We start from the raw sequence: 22,405 nt of genomic DNA on the forward strand, positions 1-22,405 counted from the left end.
TATGGGCAGGGTACATTCATTTGGGCTGGACTGTATGTTTGGGGAAGTACATGGGATGAGAGAGGTGGAAAGAAACCCAGGTAGAAATAAGAGACTGCTTAAAGAAACCAAGTATTTGGGGTTTGGGGGGGTCACAACACAGTCTCTGCTGATGCTATCCACTCTCCCCACCCCCACCACACAAAAAAAGAAAATAGAACTGGGAATCTGGGTGCAGTGGCTCAAGCCTGTAATCCTAGCTCCTTGGGAGGAATTGATGGGAGAACCTCAGCTCAAAGCCAGCCCAAGCAAAAGGAAGTTCACGAGATCCCGTTTCAACCAAAGGCTGGGCACGGGGGCACACATCTAACATCCTGGGTTCACCAAAATAAAAACTGAAAAGGGAAAATCCTAGCCAAAGCTGGATGAGGTGGAATAAAGCGGCCGCTGGCTGAGGCCAGCAGGCTTTGACCGAGTGAACACAAAGTCCAACATAAGCCCAGCGCTTCTCTCAGTGTAGCCCATAGACCAGCCTCGTCTGGGTCACACAGAAACCACGGTGGCCAGAATCTCTGCCGATTTCCAAACCACATGTTAACACGATACTCAGCTAACAGGTTTGTATGTTAACAGTGAGAAAATGGCTTTCATGGCCCCTCCCCCCCCCCCCGGAAATCCAACTCCCCAAATCATGGCTATACCTACCCCCACTGGCCTTCATGTGGTGAATGATATTTCCTCTTCTCAGAAAGGAGCGGGCCTTCACTTCCCAGCCCGTCACTGGGCTTCTTTCCAGCGGCAGACTCTAGAATTCATACGACGCTGAGAAGGAAATTTATTCTCCTGACCTCTTTCCAAACCGGCCCCCTCACGCTATGGATCTCTGGCAAAACAACAATTCCAGGAGTTCCAGGCAAAGAGCAGCACACATTTTTCTCTCCCCACACCCCCTCCCCCGAACCTAAGAGCCACTCATGAGCAATGGTTTGTTGAAATGAAGTTTGGGAAGAAAGGAACCAGTGACCCGAGAGATGACACAGAAATTCTGCACTTTGGAGGAGTTTTTATCAATTACTTCCAGGAACCAGGCACTGGGACACACATGAGTCAGCCACACAATAAGTCAAGCTGAACAGTGTGCTGACCCAAGGCATGAACAACTGCAGCACAGGGCTGGGAAAAGACTCAATCTAGTGCACTGAGTGCCGGTGGCTCACCCCTGTCATCCTAGCTACTCAGGAGGCTGAGATCAGAGGATGGTGGTTCAAAGTCAGCTCAGGCAGGAAAGTACACAGACTCTTATCTCCAATTAGTCACCACAAAACCAGAAGAGGCACTGTGGCTCAAGTGGTAGAGCACTAGCCTTGAGCTGAAGAACTCAGGAACAGCACCCAGGCCCAGAGTTCAAGCCTCACAACCACTACCACCACCAACAACAACAAAGAGAGACTCAATCTAGTAAACCTAGTGCTGGGGCTCACATCTGTAATCCTAGCCCCTCAGGAGGCTGAGATCTGAGGATCACAGCTCAAAGCCAGCCCAGGCAGGAAAGTCTTCAAGAATCAGCTTTGAGTGAACATAAACACCACACACACACACACACACACACACACACACACACACACACACACACACACACCAGTCTAACTTGACTGTGAAGCCAAGAAGGAAGGCTGCTGGGGTGTACAGTGTGAAATTGTGAGCCTCTTCTCATTGATGGAGAAGAATGTCTTGCTCTTTTAGTCAGGTTCCAACATTGTACCAATTGTCCTTCTCCTGGTCTGCTCGGTTTTCTCTTTCCCTAAGGGCCCAGGAGGTAGGAGAGAGGTTCAGGAAAGGAGCTGGAATCTCAAGCCACCTAGACTTGTCCTGACAGCCTGACAAGTTAAATAAATTGTGAGTTGTCCCGACAAGTTAAATAAATATTTAGAGCCAGAAGCAGGTCTTAAGCCCTGGGCCTTCCACCTTTTGGTCAGGTCTGGGGATTTTTCTGGGCAATATATTCAGAAGGCCTTAAGTCATGGTTACCAGATACTAGAACATTCCATGTAGGACATAAGGAAAAATTTACCACACTGAATTTCCATTACAAGGGCTGTATATTTAGGGATTGCAAATATTTTACCTCATAAAGAAAAGTTTTTGTTTTTTCTAACTCCCAAAACACTTGGCGGCTAGAATAAGGAGGAGTGAGACAAACAGGAGAATGAAGCACTCATCTGTCTATCTCTAAAAAGAAAAAAAAAATTTACTTAACATGTTCTTGCTTAAAATGTATCATTCAAAAAAGATTTTTAGGGCTGGGGATATAGCCTAGTGGCAAGAGCACTTGCCTCGTATACATGAAGCCCTGGGTTCGATTCCCCAGCACCACATATACAGAAAATGGCCAGAAGTGGCACTGTGACTCAAGTGGCAGAGTGCTAGCCTTGAGCAAAAAGAAGCCAGGGACAGTGCTCAGGCCCTGAGTCCAAGGCCCAGGACTGGCAAAAAAAAAAAAGATTTTTAGCTGGACACCAGTGGCTTACACCTGTAATCCTAGCTACTCAGAAGGCTAAGATGTGAGGATACAGTTTGAAGCCAGCCCAGACAGGAAAGCTTGTGAGATTCTTATCTCCAATGAGCTAATTCCCAATAAAAGCCAGAAGTGGAGCTCTGACACCAGCAGTAGAGCGCTAGCCTTGAGCAGAAAAGTTCAGAGACAGAACCCAGAGCCTGAGTTCAAGCCCCAGGACAAAGAAAGAAAAAGAAAAGAAAAGAAGGGAGGGAGGGAGGGAAGGAAAACCTAAAATCTGGAGATTTCTGTTCAAAGCCAACCTGGGCAGAGAAAATTCATGAGACTCTTATCTTCAATTAACCACCAAAAAGCCAGAAGTAGAGCTATGGCTCAAATGATAAAGAGGATGGGGAGGAGGAGGAGGAAGAAGAGGAGATGTGTGTGTGTGTGTGTGTGCCCCAGTCCTGTAGCTTGGACTCAGGGCCTAAGCACTGTCTCTGGCTTCTTTCTGTTCAAGGCTAGCACTCTAGCTCTTAAGCCACAGCGCTACTTCTGGATTTTTCTGTGTATGTGGTGCTGAGGAATCGAACCCAGAGCTTCATGCATGCTAGGCAAGCACTCTACCGCTAAGCCACCTTCCCAGGCCCAAGAAGATTCTTTGTATAAAGGGATCGGTGCAAACAGAAGTAAGAATGAGGGTGTCTGCCCCAGAGGGATCATCATTCGCTCCCCCAAACACACCACACCCCTAGAACTCTTAAGAAGGGCATCTTATTTCTCAGTCCCTGCACTGCAGAAGGCTGGCTGGAAGGGGAATGGGTGGGGTGGGCCCGCACTCTGCCTGGAAGGCTTGGTGCCGGCTCCAGTCCTTCCCTGTAGGGTCGGGGTGGGGAATCGGCAAGGGGCTCAGGACCACTTGGCTCTGAGGTCACAGTGCACCTGCACATGGCTCGGGCTTCTTGGGTGCCACTCCATCCATGGAGACTGGAAGAAGGTTCAGACTTGGGGGGGGAAAGGGGGGAAAGTGTGGGAATGGGGTCCATAAACTAGCCACCACTCTTCTACCCATTGGTATCTAACAGCTCCCCAAGACCCACAGGTATGAAGGCGAATGCCCCTGGAGGGAAGGGAGGGCAAAGAGGGTCACAGCTGCAGCTGGGCTGGCCCCGGCCCTCAGCCTGTCTAGGGCAAGATGGCAGGGGGGCTCTCTCAGGGATGCCATTCAGACCCTGTCTTTTGGGGGGAAAAAAGCCAAAGAAAAACATGTATTTATAACATGAACTTCCCTCCTCTCCTTTCCCTCAGCTAACTGATTAATTAAATGAATACAAAGGCCGTCTTGTTGGGAGCCCCAGCCGCACGGACCCTCTGTGTTTTCTTTAAGCCAGCCTAGCAAACAGGAAACAAAAGGCTTAATTCTGTCTGGTTTCATGAAGGGGGCTGTATGTCACAGCCAGAGGCTGGGACTCTGCCAGACCCCGCCGAGCAGCCACAAGGCAGCTCTCGACCCCCCCCCCCAAGCTCCTGGCCAAGCCCCACCCCCACCCAAACATAGAGTCTTCCCCAGCCCTGGACTCCAGCTAATCTAGCTTGGCTCTTGGGGGGAGAGGGGGCAATGCCGACAAGGCAAGAACAACTGAAGGGAAGCTGGGAGTAGCCAAGACAAGGCTATGCAAGAAAAGTCATAAGGAAGTGAGATGGAGGAATTTGGTCTCCATGGCCAGGCCATTAATAATAGGAGAGAGGGAAGAGGCTAAGTCAGGGACTTTGCTGACGCTGTAAGATGAAAAATAACCATTTTCCAGCTGTCATACTTCCACCTCCCAGCTAAATCTGTCAGATGGGCTTTAGCTTGGCAGCCACACAGGTGGCACAATCTCACTTTCCTCCCCAAGTAGAGAACATAGCTGGGGGGGGGGGGGGGGGCAGGGATGACAAGTCACATGGCACCATGCCATCCTTGCAACGTCCACCCCCTCCCTCCCTTCCCCAGAGCTTTGCCTACTTTTCTCTGGCCATTCCCTGTGGACATTTCCATGTCTTCTGGGAGTTCCCAGCATGTTGGTAGGCGGAGGAAGGGAAAAGGGCTGCATTCTCCCCATTCCCCTGCCACTGGCAATATAGGAGAAAGTTGGGGCTGTACTGGGTATCTCACAGAAGTGACCAATAGCTCATTGGGTATTGTGTGGCAACAACAAGGCCCCAGTGCCCCTAGCAGGCCTCCATGCCCCAAGTGAACTAGGAATAACACGGAAGACCCTCCCCTTCCTCCTAAAGGAGGAACAAAGATATAATCAAGCATCAACCTGTATTTTTCCCCCCAACGTAAGCTCTCAGAGAAGAAAGGGTGCTTGGAAACCAGTGTCCTGATATACCAGGGAGAAGCTCTGGTGAGGAATGATATCCACAGAAGGCAGCCCCTGGAGTTCTCTACTTCCAAGACTCACAATTCACTCAACAAGGTTAGATGGACAGATGGTAGAATCTTCATGCATAAAAAAGATATATCCCCCGGTCAAAACAAGTGCACATTCTAGAGTATGTGTTTGGGAGGGAGGAGGAAGTCTCCCTTTGAAAGAGAAGCAAGAGAAGACAAGCAATCAAGTACCTTGCCTGGGTCATTTATATATTTGCTCATCTGTTCCTTATCAAGGACACGAGAGATGCAATGAAGACCTATCCAGACCCTGACCTTGACCTCCCAAAAAGTACCTAATGGGCAAGCCAGATAATAAATTCCAAATCATGCAAATAAAGAAGCTAGTGCACATTGTGATGGTCTCGACGAAGAAAATGTAAGGGTGTGCTGGGCACCAATGGTTCATGCCTGTAATCCTAGTACTCAGGAGGCTGAGATCAGAGCCAGCCCTGGCAGGAAAGTCCATGAGACTCTTATCTCCAGTTAGCCAACAGAATAATGAAGTGGTGCTTTGGCTCAAAGTGGTAGAGTGCTAGCCTTGAGCAAAAAAGCTCAGGGACAGCACCCAGGCCCTGAATTTAAGCCCCACAACCAAAAGGAAGGAAAGAAGGAAGGAAGGAAGGAAGGAAGGAAGGAAGGAAGGAAGGAAGGAAGGAAGGAAGGAAGGAAGGAAGGAAGGGAGGGAGGGAGGATAAAGAAAATGGAGGGTATTAAAGATTTCCTGGCTTCAATATAGACAAGAGATAAGAACAAGAGGGAAGCCAAGAAGTTAGCTAGATGTATTGAGGTGGGCTGGACAAGCAATGAGAAAGAAGCAGGCTAAGTGAATGATGACCTGGGAAAAGAAACACGGTCGGGATCAGGGCTTACATTACATCATAGGTCAAACTCACAGGACCTACAAATTGTACTTCATGGAAATGAGGGAAGGGTTATGGATGACAGCCAGGATTTTGGCCCCAGCAACCTGTGAATCCTACTGCTATTTGGTAAGATGGTTCAAATAGGGGAGGCTCAGACTAAGGGGAGGGTAAGGAGAGAACAAGCTACCCTGGTGCTTTCTGTTCCCTCTCCTGCCTCCAACCCTCAGGAACGAAGCTCCACTCATCTCTTCACTTTATGTCCTCATGTGACTAATGACTGGGACAGTGGAGAACGAAATGCCTTTGCAATGACACCCTGTGGCCTCTGCCCCAGCTGCCGTCTAGGAGTCCAACAGCCAGGTCTGGCGTGCATCACTCTCCGCATCCTCAGCCCTAAAAGAGTAAGGGAATAGGGGCTGGGAATGTGGCCTAGTGGTAAAGTGCTCCTCTCGTATACATGAAGCTCTGGGTTTGATTCCTCAGCACCACATATATAGAAAAAGCCAGAAGTGGCGCTGTAGCCCAAGTGGAGAGTGCTAGCCTTGAGCAAAAAGAAGCCAGGGACAGTGCTCAGGCCCTGAGTTCAAGCCCCAGGACTGGCAAAAAACAAAACCAAACAAAAGAGTAAGAGAATTAAGCTGGACGCAGTGGCATGAGCCTGTCATCCTACCAACAGGAGGAAATCTAAAGTAGGCGGATCACATTCCAGACCAGGCCCAACCTGGAAACAAGACTATATCTCAAAACAGGGCTGAGGGCATGGCTTAGCAGTAGAACACCTACCTAGCATGCCCTAACCTCAAATACCAATACATGGGGGGAGGGAGAGTTTGTTCTCTCTGGAGAAAAAAAAAAATTGCTATGGAAATGATAACAGACCATTTGACTTCCTCCATGCAAGGACTCCACTCTGAGCCCTAAACTATTCATCTCTCTCTCTATCTCTTTCCTGACCAGTAGGCATGAGAACCCCAAGTGCCAATCACATGGAATGCCAGGCCTAAGAGACGCTCAGTCCCTCCCCATCTTCTTTTCACCAAATGACCTGTCTGCGTGGACTACACAGAAAACAGACTATGTCCCTGTAATGTGGGTTGTAAGAAAGAAACAGCCACCTTTCCTAGGGCCACCATGTGGCAACCCACAGCTGAGGTGGCCAACATTTATGTGAAGAACAGGTGAAGGGAGGGCAGACATGACCAGCCTTATAATCACCAGATACTCCCAGCTGTCCCTCCTGCTCCGTGTACAGGCAGCTCCAATCTGCTAATTCCAATGGCTGCCCTGTCACAGTCATGGCCTTCTATGGTTTGGATGTATCCCCAAAGTTCCTGTGTTGGAAACTTAATCCTCGATGACACAGTGCTGGGAAATGGGCCTTTTAAGAAATGACTAGGTCAGGAGGTCAATGGGCTCCTCCTAAAAGGATGGATTCTGCACTGTCCCTGGCTTCTCTGCTCTCTGCTCTCACTGTCCCTGCTCTCTCTTGAGTGTGTTAATCTGGCCCTTCCTCTTCCCACCATGGGATGCGGCAGAGAAAAGGCCCTTTTCTTGCAAGATACAGGTTCCTTTCCCTTGGACTTCCAAGTCACTAGGCATAAACAAATAAATCCCTGTTCTAGTTATAACAATAAGACAGTACCTTGTCCCCTGTTGCAAAGTCCTTCCTCCTTTTTCTGATTCCCAGTTCTCCCAGGCAAACTCTCCTCACCTTCTCCAAAAATCTGAGTTTTAGCTGGGCGCTGCTGGCTCATGCCTGCAGTCCCAGCTACTCAGAAGGCCAAGATCTGAGGATCACCATTCAAAGCCAGTTCAGACAGGCAAGTCCATGAGACTATCTCCAATGAACCACCAAAAAAGCCAGGAGTCCAGCTGTAGCTCAACTGGGAGAGTGTCAGCCTTGGGCAAAAAAACCAAAACAGTGCCCAGGTCCTGAGTTCAAGCCCTACTACCAACACAAATAAAAGGAAGAAAAATGAGAAAGAAAGAACTTGGTTGAGCAAGTTTACATTCCCACCAACAGTGTATTAGAATTCCATTTTGGCCGAATCCTTACCAGCATCTATTATTGTTTGTTTTCTTGATAATGGCCATTCTAACTGGGGTGAGGTGGAATCTCAACATTGTTTTGATTTGTTGATTTGATTTTCTTTTATGTCCAGAGACGTTGATTATTTCTTCACATGTCTATTAGACATTTTTACATCTTTTTCTGAGAAGACTCTCTTTAGCCCATTAGCCCATTTGTTAATTGGGAGGAAACTAGATGGAGCCTATGAACTTATAAGTAAATACATTAGACGATATGCAAGTGTATACAAATTTATTAACTGAAACATGCTAGATTCAAATAGTGTAATTCCTTAGGAAGGCAAAATCAAAGTTCAGCAAACTAAAACACCAGGAAGTGGAGACTCAAAAGGAGCGAGGTGAGGTCAAGGGCAACACACTAGATGAATGAAGAGATGAGGGGGGGAAATGCAGACAAGAATCCAATGTATAGTGTACAAAATTAAGAGTGAGGGGAAGGGGTGTGGAGGGAAGGGATGGGTGAGAATGTCAAAAGGGGTGGCAGTGATCAAGATATATTGCATTCATAAGCTGCTTTGTTAAATGCCAACTCCTTTGTACAACTACCTAAAGATTATTTTTTAAAGAAAGAAAAAGAAGTAAAAAGAAAGAAGTCAGGCAGCATGTGGAGCTACAACTCCCACCCTGTGTTACACAACAACTTTGGGCTCTGGGATCCGTGGAGACTGGGTGGCAGAGCTCATGCAAAGGCATTTCCATTTGACTTTGGAAAGCCCTGAGACATCACATTGCTCTTGGCTGTTCCCCTTCCTAGGGGGCCCTGCCAGCAGTTGAGAGCTTGGAATAGCTTCCAGCCAGCCTTTGGATATTGCCTTCCCTTATGAAGAGTCTTTACCGTTATTAGCATGCCTGAAACTCACAACACCCCAGTGAGAAATTTATAATCCTACCCCAATCCTGCAAATGGGGAAACTGAGGCTTACAAAGCCTAGGCGGGCAGAGGGTAATTCATTTCAGCCCTTAATCCTAAATCCCTCGCCAAACCACCTAGCCTTTGTACCCCCACAGTGCTGCCCCTTGCGACACCCTTCATCTTCAGGGTAAGGACCCTGTCTCTGTGCCCAGCAGTTCCACACTGGGCTTGAAGAGTGGAATTCTGGGAAAGGTCCAGCAGCCAAAGGCCCAAAGCAGCCAAGCTTTGGTAATAAGGAAGAACGGGCGATATATTCTGCACACATTTGTACGTTCTAAGCATTGCCGAGAGAGGAACGAGGGACATAAATTAAAGTGGCCAACTTGTATGCACACATGCACGCTGGCACGGACAGAAGGCTGGCTTTAAATGGAAAAAATTAGCAGCTTGAAACAGTAAAAAAGCCTCAACTTTGCCTCAGAAAGATGCAGGGCAACTTCACAGAGTTTTATGTGGCCCATAAATTAAGGCTGAGAAAGGGCCTCTGCAGCATTCCTTGGTTAGAGATGGGGGGCTTTCTGCCTGCAGATACGCCGGGTGGCAGCATTACAAATGTCCCAAGCAGTTTATATACAACAGCACAGCATGAGTTTGCTGGGGGATATTGGAGCTGGTAATTGCTATTCTAAAACTGGCCTTGTAAGCTTGAAGAAATGTTTGGAAGGGGGGAAAAGAGCCAATTTAAGAGCTTTATAAAGCCATAAATGCCTTCGGAGCAAACCAAGTGTAATCCATCTAGAGAGACAGGCTGTCCCTCAAACTCACTGGCAGACCCCGGGAGCTGCACGGTCTGGGCAAGTGGCTCACCTGGGAGGAGACCAGAGCCTGTGGCAGATGAGTCCAGGGTACCCTCGGGCAATCTTCCTTCACACACAGTTCTTGGCCTACTGACAGCTCAGAGCAACTTTCTAGCCAGCCCAACCAGTAAGACCTATCCCTTTAAGCCAACGCCAGGCTCCACTGTGATTGCCAGGTGTCCTTCCCATGCCTAGGAAATGGTGACGCTGGAGTCTTGGCCACCAAGGCATGAGTCCCTCACTTGGTCTCAGTACCCCATCCTGAGAATGAGATAACATCTCCCTTCCAGAGCAATGATTGGAATCAAGTGAGAGAAATGTCCTTCCACATGGCACTCCGTAAAGGAGAGGTGTTCCCACATGTTTCTGTTATTACTTGGGAGGAACAAGATACCCTAAGCAGAGGGCATTTCTGTGAGCCTCCATCTCCCCAAAGCCAGTTCCTGCCAGGATCCCCAGTTAACAGGGTAAGGGACACTGGCCCAGCTCTTCCTGGGAAATGATCACCACTGCCTGTTTCCCGGCTGCATTGGTCCTTATCTCTCGAGGGGACTTCAGACACATTCTTCAGTCACTGTGCCTGTGAGACAGCATACAGCCCTGCTCGGCTGGCACCACCGTGTCTGGGCCCCCAGGGTCCTCTGCCACCCTTGATGGTCAATCAAAGTCTCTTCACGCCAATGGGATGTGCATATTTTCCCTCCAGGTTCCTGGTTAGGCAATTCGGACTAGGAGAGAGACTCACAGAAGGACAAGAACAAGAACAAGGGATCTCTGCTCTGCCACACCTGCCCTCGTCCCTCCCCCGGCCTCCCTCGGGTCTTCTCACAGTGCCTCAGCCACAACAATCCCACTCTCTTTGAGGATGTCGATATTTCATAACGGAAAACAAAAGCCGTATAATGCACAATTACCCACTCTCCATTGTGTTTTAACAGCTCTATTGACGGCTCGGAGCACCGCACAGGAGCCATAGAAAGGGACTGGAGATCAAGCTTCCAGTGAAATGTGTTTTTGGTTAGATGTATTTTCGTAGTTTTTGCAACACCTTATTAAAGTTGAAAGCTATATATAACCGCATTACCGGTGACGTTTTGCAATATCACTGAAGTCAGATTTCATGACAGCCCAAAGCCAACGTGACCAGCTGCTTCGGAGCAGGCATTTCCCATGCCTTATCCCAGCCCCTCCTGAGCTGGCCACCTGCTCCCCACACCACCTCACCACAACTTCTGAACAGAGGCAGCCCACAGATGGAACTTATAGCTAAGGGGCTGGTAGGTAAGAGCCCTATGACCCACACCTACTATTCAAGCCCCAAATCCTAGCCCTGCAGACCTTTTCTGCTTTGCTCCTCCCCCACACTTCTCTCACATAGGAATTATCTTGGCTTCATTGCTGTCTCCAAGGAGGTTTCCAGTCCTGGGACTTTGCTCAGGTCATGCCCCACTTCTTCCCAGTTTACTCATCTTCCTCCAACTTCTAAATTCCTACTCCTTGTTTGAAAATGGATGTAATCCATCACAAAACAAAAGCTGCCCATGGGAAAGAACCCTGGACTAGGAATGATAAGATCTGTATTTGAAGCCTGAATCTTCCACATGTATCAGCCAGGAATCCGAGCACCCTTCTATTTCTCCTCCTCCTCTTCCTCCTTTACTAACTCCTCTTCATCCTCTTCCTGCCCATTCTCCTTTTGCTCCCCCTTCTCCCCTATCTTTCTTTTCTTCTTCCTTCCTCTTCTTTGTCACCCACAAAACAAGAAGTTGATCCATATGACTAGAAGAAGGTTCTTTCTAGCCTGACGTGCCCAACTATAGACCTAGTCACTGTTTATTTTAGACCTACTAAGCACTCAGTGGTGCCCTAAGCTCCTCTCTTCAAAGAACTCGCAATTGCACTGGAGAGACAGGCACCTAAGAACGAAAAGTGAAATTACAGCAAAGACTTTCAGCTCTGGTTCAAGACAGCAATCTATGAAAAGTCATGAGGCAGTACATGATTAGATGCCAAATGAATTGTGCAGGCAATAATTGCTCTAGGCTGAGCAGTTCGAAGGAGGGGAGAGTGCGGAGGGATGGGCTGGTCAAGAACGCAGTGTCTACGAGGTGGAAATTAATGCTGAACTAGAAGGATGCCAACACAGATTTATGTCGATGGGGATACCCCAGGTAAGTGGACCCTCATTGAGCAAATGTTCACAGGTGGCCATCACAGGGCAGAGTCAGGGGACAAACAAGCACAACGACCAATTAGAGTAGAAATGAGACTCCATGCTGAGAAACCAAAAGAAGGAGCAGTAGCCACCAAGGCAGAGACTTAGGTCATCAGTGAGGATTTTAAGTGCCACACTAAGATGCTCGAATGGTATTCTGTAAGCAGCAAGAATCCAATGAAGTGAGCAGCAAAGTGCTGTATTTTGAGAGAATTAATCAGCCACTGATTTGCAGAGTGGATTAGAAGCGAGACACATAAATAAGAACACTAGAGAGAAGGCAATCGGAGTAATCCAGCAGGAGGTGATGGCATTGGAACCTGGGGGGTGGCAGTGGGAATTCAGTAGCATGCCTGACAGGGATGGAAAGGTAGCCTTGGTCTGTGTAGGTTAAAAGCCAGCTGAGCATTTCTTTTACTGTCTGCACTTGGACACTTGAGAGCAGGAAGAGAGCTATTACTGACCACGCCAAGGACAAAAGATAAACTTCAACCCAGGCTGTCCTGGGCAAAGGGAAAAGAGGGAAAGTGACTCCATCAAAGAATAAAAGAGAGGGCTAGGTGAAGGCTCCAAAATTTCAAGGCTACAAGACAGAAACCAATACGGGAGTTGATGGATGAGAAGGAAGACGGTGAAAAGAAGGGGCACTTAGCCACAAGAAATGGGGATCGGAGGAGTTTGTGTCCTTGAGTGGCTAAGCAGATTCTGACTCCTTTTAAGAGAACTCTGTATCCAAATTATTACACAGATATTTGTTAAATGGAATGTAGAACAGAGACCTGCTGAGTTTAATCTAAGGAGAAGGATTGTTGGGGAGGGGAAGGGGACTGGCTCCCCTCCTCCTCCAGCTTTTGTTTGTGTATAAGAGTGTGCTTAGAATGTCAGTAGAGGTCCTCCATGGTGGGTCTGCAGAGAGCCCCAGGAAATCCCATGACCTGATGACTCTAAGATGGGTAATAAACTTAAAGATGGCATCAGGATGGCCAACTTTGGGAGTGGGACTCAGCAAACTCTGCTCCCAGCAGGAGAGAATAAAAAAAGCAGGGAAACAAATCCACCTATGCCCATTCACTCAACAGAAGTGCAAAAAATGAGTCCAAAAGAAAGAGGAAAGTCAATCTTAAGTGTGTGTGTGTGTGTGTGTGTGTGTGTGCATATATGCGGCCTTCCCACAGGGAAAGATTGGCTCAAAGCCAATCTGGAATTCTGGGTGCAGGAGTCCATCCATCAGATTGTCTGCAGAGACAAATGTTGTGTCCTGTTCTTGAGGATTAGCACCCAGCGCCAGAACACAGAAAACCTGAGGACTCCCTCCAATCAAGTTCTGTTTAGTTTTGTTTTTGCCAGTCCTGAGGCTTGAACTCAGGGCCTGGTCGCTGCCCCTGAGCCTCTTTGTGCACAAGGCTAGTGCTCTACCACTTGAGCCACAGCACCACTTCAGCTTCTTTGAGTAGTTTATTGGAGAGAAGAGTCTCATGAGGACTTTACTGCCCGCGCCGGCTTAAACTATGATCTTCAGATCTCAGCCTCCTGAGCAGTTAGGATTACAAGTGTGAGCCACCAGCACCCAGCTTCCAATCAAGTTTTGACCCAGGCTTAGATCCATAATTCTTTTTAAAAGAAGGGAGGAGGGACAGACATACTGTCCAGTAGTTGTGGCTCATGACATGATCCAAAACAAAGTCTCACACAGTTTCTACTGACCCAGAAATTTGAGACAGAAACTAACCACTGGCTATGAATTATGCAGTTACTTGATAAAGCTGATCTCCCTCAAAGTGTGGATTACTCCTCAGTTAATGATAGAAGAGTTTGGGATTGGGACAAGAGTTGCCAGGACCAGCAACCTCTTGCTACACTGAAGAGTATTGAAAGAGCTCACTCCTGAAACCTTCTGACAGAGTCAAATTGACTGATTTAGCCACCTCCACAACACCTAGTAGAGAAGAGCTGTGGCTGACAGAGACACTCCACCTTTTTGCCACTCCCCACTCAGAAGGTTGACAAGAATGGCGAAGTCTTGTCACAGTCATCTCACGGCAGACCCTCACAGCAATGGTTCTCCAATGGAGTTGAAAGACTTCAGAAGAAGTGGGCCTATCTACCAAGCTAGGTAGAGGGTAGCAGTATTGTTGAGAAAGTTTTCCTCAGTCCTTCAGCCCCCCCAGGAGAAGTGCTGATGCAGCTGATGCACCTCACAAAGAAAAGCTGTTCTGTCTTCTCCCCCTTGAGAAGTACTAGGCAGAGAACCAAGTCAGTTTACAAACCAGGAAACACTGCTTACACTGAACATCATAGGAGCTCCTACCAGCTCTGTGAATCGCCTCACCTCCTAGCATTCATTTCCTCACCTCTCACACGAAGTAGGGAAAAGAAAGGGCTCATTTCCAAAAAGGGAAGTTGGGGCAAACAATGCAATAAAAATCGCCACAACATAGTAGGTGCTTCACAAACAATTAGGTTTGAGCTCAGCTGACATTTCTATAGTGTGATTAGTGCTACCATGAAGTTGATACGCTCTCATGAAAGGGTATGGTCTCTGAAGAAGACTCTAAATGTTCCAAACATGATTCTCAGTCAGAAGAAAACCTATCTGTGAGGTAACAAAAACTTAGGGTGCCCCCCAGGCCCACCCAATCCAACCCCTAGGAGGTGCCATCATCAAAAGAGTAATAGAGGGGCTGGGAACATGGCCTAGTGGCAAGAGTGCTTGCCTCGTATACATGAGGCCCTGGATTCGATTCCTCAGCACCACATATACAGAAAATGGCCAGAAGTGGCACTGTAGCTCAAGTGGCAGAGTGCTAGCCTTGAGCAAAAAAGAAGCCAGGGACAGTGCTCAGGCCCTGAGTTCACGGCCTAGGACTGGCCAAAAAAGAAAAAAAAGAAAAAAGAAAAAGAAAAGAGTAATAGACAGCTAACACCGTACTCAATGGTGAGAGACTGAGAGATTTCCCCTTAGGATGAGGAAATAGATAAGATGCATACTTTCATCACTATTGTTCATCACTTACTAGAAGTTGTGACCAGAGTAATTAGACAAGAAAAAAATAATAAAAGAAATCCTATACATATATCAATGCTTAAGGAGATATAACAACAGACTTAAAAGGAATTTCCATCAGGTTCTGATTTCTTCAAATTCAAAGTTTCTTCATTAAAAATTTTCATATACAAAAACCATACAAAATACTTCATCAAATTTCAAAAAAAAAAAAGAAATCCTACCTGGATAGAAAAGAAGTAAAACTATTTCTACCCATAGATGGCACAATCCTAAGTAAGAAAACCCCCAAATAATTTCCAAAAAAGCTACTAGAATATTAATAAACATACTCAACAAAATTACAAGGTATGAGATCAGACACTGAAATTGGTTGTGTGTCTACACACTGGCAATAAACAATCTGAAAATTACAAAAGTAAGTTTATTTACAACAGAACCTAAAATAACAAATATCCAAGGATATATTTAAGCAAAGAGGTGAAAAACTTACATTCTGCCTGCTACAAAACATTGCTGTAAATAATGAAGACCAAAATAAGTAAACTGATACCTCATATTCATGAATAGGAAGACATAACACTGTTAAGATGTAAATACCACTCAAAGCCAGCTGAAAATTGAATAAAATCTCTATCAAAACTTCAGTAGGAAGCTAGGCACTGGTGGCTCACCTCTGTAGTCCTAGCTACTCAGGAAGCTGAGATCTGAGGATCTTGGTTTGAAGCCAGTCCTAGCAGAAAAACCCTAGTGACTCTTATCTCCAATTAGCTACCAAAAACCCAAGTAGAGCCATGGCTCAAGTGATAGAGCACTAACCTTAAGCAAAAATGCCACACACACACACACACACACACACACACATACACACACACACACCTGGTCTTCAACAGACATTTTTTCCAAGAAAATATCCAATAGACAATAAGCATGTGAAAAGAAGATAGTTAACATTCATTATTAGGAAAATTCAAACCTAAATCACAATGAAATAGTATCTTCACCTACCATGTGCAGACACGCACACACACACACACACACACACACACACACACACACACACAATATAATGCATGGATGGTATGCCTCCTCCTGTCCTGTCCTACTTCTGAGACGTCTCACTTGAAGATAAAATGTGTCTAATGTTATAAAAACAAATTGGGAGTGTCAAAGCCAACGTCACGTTCAATGTAAAGCACAATGTAGATAATTTATGTTTTCATTTCCTCCCCAACCCCTTCCTTCTTCCTTGATTCAAAGACTCTCTGCTTCATAGTCCTCCTTAGGACCACCAACAGGGTCCTGGCCCTTCCAGGACAGCCGGAGTTCTGCCTCCCTACTTCTCAGAAGCACCTAACATGGAAGTCCCACCCCATTCTAAGTCCTCAACCAACTATTCCAGCTGTGCTCTACAGAGAGGTCCACAGCTGGCAATCTTCCTGCCCCCACACCTTCCTGCCTCTGAAGGGCACCTAGACCCATGTCTAGTTCTGTGAAGACAACGAAGGAGGTGACAGGAAAGGCACTCACACATATAAACACCTTGCAGAGGCCAGAATAGCACCGGGCTTTCTGCTGTATTCTTTTATTCTCTCTGTGTGTGTGTGTGTGTGTGTGTGTGTGTGTGTGTGTGTGTGTGTGTGTGTGTGTGTAGTTAGCTGGAGATAAAAGTCTCACAGACTTTCCTGCTTGGACTGGGTTTGAACAGGGATCCTCAGATCTTAGCCTCCTGAGTAGCTAGGATTTCAGGCATGAGCCTCTGCTGCTCAGCTTCTTTGTGTAGTCTCATTTGACAGGAGATAGTGTCATCCTGGGGACACAAAAGCCAAGAAGCTATGGCACAAAGAGATGGGAGCAGTGTCTGTGACCACAGGCCACAGGCAGCAGAGGTGGGACTTTGTCCCTACCTGCCTGGCCCAGAGCAGGTGCCCTTGGCTGACACCAAGGACACCTGAACCCTGGAGCAAGGAACATCAGCGACTTTTTCCTATTTACACAGCAGGATTTATAGCCAGGGTGATCAGCCCATCCGTCTCTCTTAGCCTCCTCCTGCCATTTCTCCTCGCTGCTCCCTCCAAATTATCAGATTGCAAAATCCACACAAATGATCTCTGGTGGTCCCGAAGGGAAGACACGGCCTTGGTGTCTTTCCTCAAAAGAAAATGTCAGGTTGACTCCCTTCCACAGAGAGGCAGAGCCAGGTCCACCAGTGGCTTTTCTAATGCCTCCATTCCTCTCCCCTCCCATGGCCGGTGGGAGTCAGAGCTACTGCCCACCAGGGCTTTCCAGAAATCAGACTCTGGTGGGATATGGATGAGAACATCACCAGGTTCCCCAACCTCCCCGCCCACCTGCCCCCCTGCACCCTACGATGCCACCAGAGCCAACCTTGGGCTGCAGGAAGAACTGGAAAGGGATGTCCACATGTTCTAATGGGTCTTTAAGGGTGTGGGATGGTGGACCATTGGATCTGAGTGGGGGGAGAGGGAGTAGGAGCAGCCACTGCGCTCTATGAAGTGGCCTAGATGGGAAGGCATAGGATAGAGCCGGGTCTCTTTGCCTGGGACAGAAAAGGAGTGCCAGGGATGGAGGGAATTGGTTCACCCCTTCTTTGGTGAGAAAGGTCTCACAAGGGGAACAAACCTCAGCATAAGGCCCGCCCAGGGTGACCACAAATTCTGGCAGGGCCGGATTCATAGACAATGCTCTGTATAAACCTCTAGAATGAGCAAAGCTAAGACCAGGTTCAGACCGACAGGACTTGGCAGAGGCCAACATCTCTGCCCTCCCACCCAGGCCCCAGATGGTCCTCCATGCAGAATCCGATGGGAAAAAAAAAAAAGAACATCAAGTAAAAGAATGTTCAGGGCACACAGTAGGCACACAAGCCAGGTCCGTTGACTCTGAGCTGGAATGCAAAATCCTGCCAGGCACTCAGGGATCCCAGAGGAAACTGCTCAGGCCCCAGCAGCAGGGCAGTCATAGAAATCCACCCTGCCAGCATTTAATCACGTCAACATGGTTGTCATCAAGCCACGAGTGAGTACGGGAGGCAGTGTGTATTTGTGTACATGCTCTATTTTAAACTAATAAGAAACATATAGTCCATGCCAAAACCACTTTCTCTCCCACATATTACATGCAAGGCACTGTGGGCGCTTTCGTTTACGTTTGGACAGTGTGTATAATACATGCACGTATATAACTAGCTGCGTCTCCTCCTTGGCTCATCAGGAAATGTCTTTAGCACCAGTTGCTTTGATGTCAGCATATGCTGGGCTTGCTGAAGCTCCAGCCCCAGCCTTTGGCCTATACTCCTCTGTCTGCATCCATCTTCCTTGCTCATCCTGGGCCTACCCAAGCCATAGCCCTTAGATGTCACAATGCCCCAGGAAGAATGAGCATGCAGTCTCAGGTAAGAAGAGACAAGAACCCAGCAACTTTACCTCAAACCCATAGCTCTCTGATGCAGGCAAGCTCATTGGACCCAGAACTATATCTAGCCTACTGTGGGCCTTGGAAAAATTCTCTGGCCTTCTCTGAGCCCCAATGTCTTTCTTAGAAAAGTTCAGCTCAGCTAAATAGAGCTCCCAATTCAGGGCTAGACACAAGGCTAGAATATACCATAAGAGTCTTTGTTGTCTGAGGCCTTCATGCTGGGGTTTCTCATTGTAGCTTCCTGGCAATCTCAGAGCTCTGGGATTGAGCTTTTCATGCCTTTCTGAGTGGATGAGGATTACAGGCCATATCCTCCATTCCCAGAGTCCAGTTCCACCTGGCCAGCCCAGGTCACCCCCAAAGGAATGCTGGAGGAAGTGCCTCTCATCCTGCGGGTGGTGAGGCCCACTCCCCATGATGCTGCCGGGAATGAGGCTCCCTTCCATCCTTTCCCTGCAACCCAATAGAAATGACTGGTCTGAGAGACCAGGATTCCAGCTCCCAAAGGGACTCTCTGATGATCTGGAGGCCAGAGAAGTCAGCGGTCCCAGCTCTCCAGTTTCCACACAGAGACTCCGATACATAGAGTGGCTTCCCTAAAGCAAGACACAGATCTAAGTTCCCTGGAAGCGGACTGCAGGGATGCATCCCTGTGAACTCCCTGCTTTCCTCCAGAATCATCTTACAGGTCAGGAGTACCCCACTAGGAGTCTAGCCAATCCCTTCCAGAGATGGGAAAGCTGGAGTTGAGGAGGATAGGACAAACCTCCCTCTACACTGCTATGGTCACATGGGAGCAGCCTCAAGCTCCTACATCCCCAGGCTGCTAGGCCTGACCTGTCCTCTGTCCTGTCTGAAATTGGAGAACCCAACATGACCCCTCTCTACTGGAGCTCCTCCAAGGCCTGCATCCAAGTAAGAGAGACCTAGCTGCTGCCACACACAACCTTCCCGTCCCCTGCCTAAGTGGAATTAGACATAACCTACCTCTGATTGGCTGAATATCCCAGGGCATGCCATCATCGTAGCCAATCAGGCTTCCTGGTATACCAGAACACACATTTTTAACTTGGAGAGCTTACAGCATCATCAAATAGTAGACCTAGAAGAGATCCTGAATATGAGTAAGAATGCTGAGACTCAGGGAAGTTGCGCAAGGCCACACAGAGTGTTCCCTGATCTGTCTCCTTTCCCCAAGTCTAAGGAACCAAGGCCCACACAGCTCTTGCAGATCCATGAACAGAAGGCTCAGAGTGTGCCTGTAAGTCCTCAAGGTCAGCACATAAGTAGGAATAACACCTGTACCAAAGACCCTGGACACACACAGACTGTGTGTGTGTGTGTGTGTGTGTGTGTGTGTGAGAGAGAGAGAGAGAGAGAGAGAGAGAGATTGTGTCACATACTCTTCAGTCTTCTGGCTCCTTGCTCCTGGACCTAGACCTAAAGTCACTCATGTACAGCAGTTTCTCCAGAGAAGGAGTAGAAGCAGAATCTAGAGAGAAGGAAGCTGTATCAAATTCAGACCTGCTCAGGACTCAGGATGAATATGCACAACAGCAATACTGGAATGAAGACATTAGAGAAGCCAGGCACTGGTGGCTCACACCTGTAATCCTAGCTACTCAGGAAGCTGTGAGGATTATGGTTCAAAGCCAGCCCTAGCATGAAAATCCATGAGACTCTTATCTCCAGTGAACCACCAGAAAACCGGAAGTGGGGCTGTAGCTCAAAGTAATAGAGCGCTAGCCTTGAACAACAACAGCTCAGGGACGGCGCCCAGGCCCTGAGTTCAAGTCACATGATAAGATTTTGATTTCCACCACAGCTCATACCTGTCCCCTGCATTTGCCAGACTAAAGGATGGGTAAACAGGGGGTTGTGGAGTGAGTTGCACTGGTTCCTTTAGAAAGGATTCTCCGAAGAAATGTAGATAGAAATAAGGCAAAGCAGCCCTCAGAGCTAAGCAAGGGACAAAGTCTCTAGAAAGCACAAGAAAGGACCATCTATTCTTGCAAGAGAAAGACCTGGGCTATGCTAAGAACATGATCCACCCACAAATAGGCAGGCACATCTGCATTCTCTTCCTAGCCTACCACTTTTGCCACTCCAAGGCTCAGTTTCTCTTGCCTGTGAAGTGATGGAACCAGAGCCATTTTACCTGCTTTGTAAAGTTAAGAGGATCAAGCAGAAAAGAGCTTTGAGAGGAAAGAAAACTGACATTCATCATGAGCCAACTGTGCATCAACCTCTTTTAGCTAGTTTTTCTAGAGTCTTCACAGCCACCCCTATGCGTGCTTGATAGCAGTATTGTTATTTTCACTTTATAGCCAAGAAAAGTGAGGCTCAGAAAGGGTAAGTAATATGCTCACATAGTTTAGTAGAAGTTGGAATGAGGGTCTGACATCAAAGATTACGTTCCTTTCCAACATCCTTGATTCAACAAAAGGAAATGTTGCTTTTTATGAGAAAGCTAGTGAGGCTTCAGAACAAAAATGTTGCCTTGTAGAGTTAATCTCTCTGGCTAGGACACACCTGTTTGTCCCAGGAAGGCTATTAGGAGGATAAAATCCAATCTATCCTTAAGTCCTCAAGAGAAAACTCAGTGACCAAAGCTTTACCTATAGCCTGAGTCTGTAACTGGGGGTAAGATCTTTGAGTTAGTTTGTCATGGGAGTGACTGTTTCAATGACTGCCCATTTATGAAACAATCACTTGATTCACAGAACACTGAGCCTGAAGGAAATCTCTGCACGTGAACAAGCTCCCCTGTGCTTATCCAGAGAGGGCAAGTCACTTATTTAAGACCACACAGCTCATCAGGGGCCAACTCTGAACTACCATCCTCCTCTGCTCCTAGACAATACCTATTCTTCCCACAATCCCAACCATGCTACATCACTCAGCTTTACAGTCCCAGAGAGGAAACGGCCAAGGTATGGGCCAAGAGTCTTGCTGTCTTTGCTTAGGGAAAGCTGTGTTGTTATCAGGAATGAGAAGTACTTGCTGCTCCCTGCACTAATTCGTTATTCTATGTTGTATCCATTGAGACGAAGGTTCCTATTCCTTTTATGGACATGTTCTCTCAGAAATCCTCCAATGTGTGAGAAAAACCGAATCCCAAAGGTGGTCTCTGTGGGACTTCTGAGGCAGTGCTGGCCCGCATCCAGCCACCTAGGACAGAGAGGAGCCTGAGATCTACCTTGCAGTTCAAGATGCTCCCCCTAGTTCCCAAGATCCCAGAGTATGGTGACTTGAGGTGTCAGCTTTCTGCCCTCTCCCTCCAGTCCTCTGGCGAGTCCCAACCCTTCTCCTCTCCATCTTCCTGTGCCACGTGTGCCTCTGTCAGTTGGCAATTGCTGGGCCCCTTTTCTCTTCCTCTGTCTACGTTTGTATGTTGTATCTGGCTCCCTTTACCACCGCCAGCATGCCTCACCTGCAGCTATCCTGGGGTCTATTTCCTACCATAGCCCTGCTGGAGTCTGCATCAGGCAGGCACCAGTGCTGGCCAGCTCAGTGTCCAAGGCTTATTGATAGGACTTGAGAAATGGCCCACACCCTGTTCTAGGGATGCAAGAAGGAAAAGGGAAGGAAGCTGGATAAGCCATCAGCTGATCCTTGTTCCAAAATAACCTGGTGAGGAAAGCCAGGAATGAATCTCTTCTCTGTGACACACAGGGTGCTAGGGACTTTAGAATTCTCTCCAAGATCCTAGGTGCTTTGTACTGTGCATTTCCAATTTACAGGTGGGGAAGCTGGATCAAAGATGTTAGGCAAAGCTAGATGCTGGTGGCACACACTTATAATCCTAGCTACTCAGAAGGCTGAGGTCTGAAGATTGCCAGACCTCAGATTTGAAGAGATCTGGCTGAAAAGCCCATGAGACTCTCCAATTAACTAGCAAAAAGCCAGAAGTGGAGGTGAGACTCAAATGGCAGAGCACCAACCTTGAGCAAAGAAAGCCAAGCAAGCACCAGAGGACCTAAGGTCCAGCCCTAGTACTAGAACCCCCTCTAGTACCCCCCACCCCAATGTTAGGCAATTTGATCAAAGATGTTAGGCAACTAGAGAGTGAGGCTGTAAATGTAGCTTTGTTAGATGGTCAGGCTCAGTTATCTCTCCTTACAAGCAAGTCTCTTATGGACTGACTTGGCAATCATATTTTCTTCCTTTGCTGCTGGGTACCCTGAGC

General features: G+C 47.6%; 1 protein-coding gene across 4 annotated transcripts in view; it reads right to left on the reverse strand.

Annotated features, from left to right (window-relative positions):
- Pknox2 (PBX/knotted 1 homeobox 2) overlaps nucleotides 1-22,405 on the reverse strand; it is a 248,935-nt gene that overhangs the window by 219,185 nt on the left and 7,345 nt on the right. The window contains exon 1 of one of the 4 annotated variants that reach the window (XM_048343707.1): nucleotides 685-1,164. The exons of the other annotated variants lie outside the window; for them this stretch is intronic. The gene's annotated coding sequence lies outside the window, so the exon portion shown is untranslated. Of the gene's footprint in view, nucleotides 1-684; nucleotides 1,165-22,405 lie in introns of those variants that run through there. 4 annotated transcript variants of the gene reach the window in all.

This window comes from Perognathus longimembris, chromosome 3 (assembly GCF_023159225.1).
Source record: "Perognathus longimembris pacificus isolate PPM17 chromosome 3, ASM2315922v1, whole genome shotgun sequence".
In the NCBI taxonomy this organism is placed as follows: domain Eukaryota; kingdom Metazoa; phylum Chordata; class Mammalia; order Rodentia; family Heteromyidae; genus Perognathus; species Perognathus longimembris.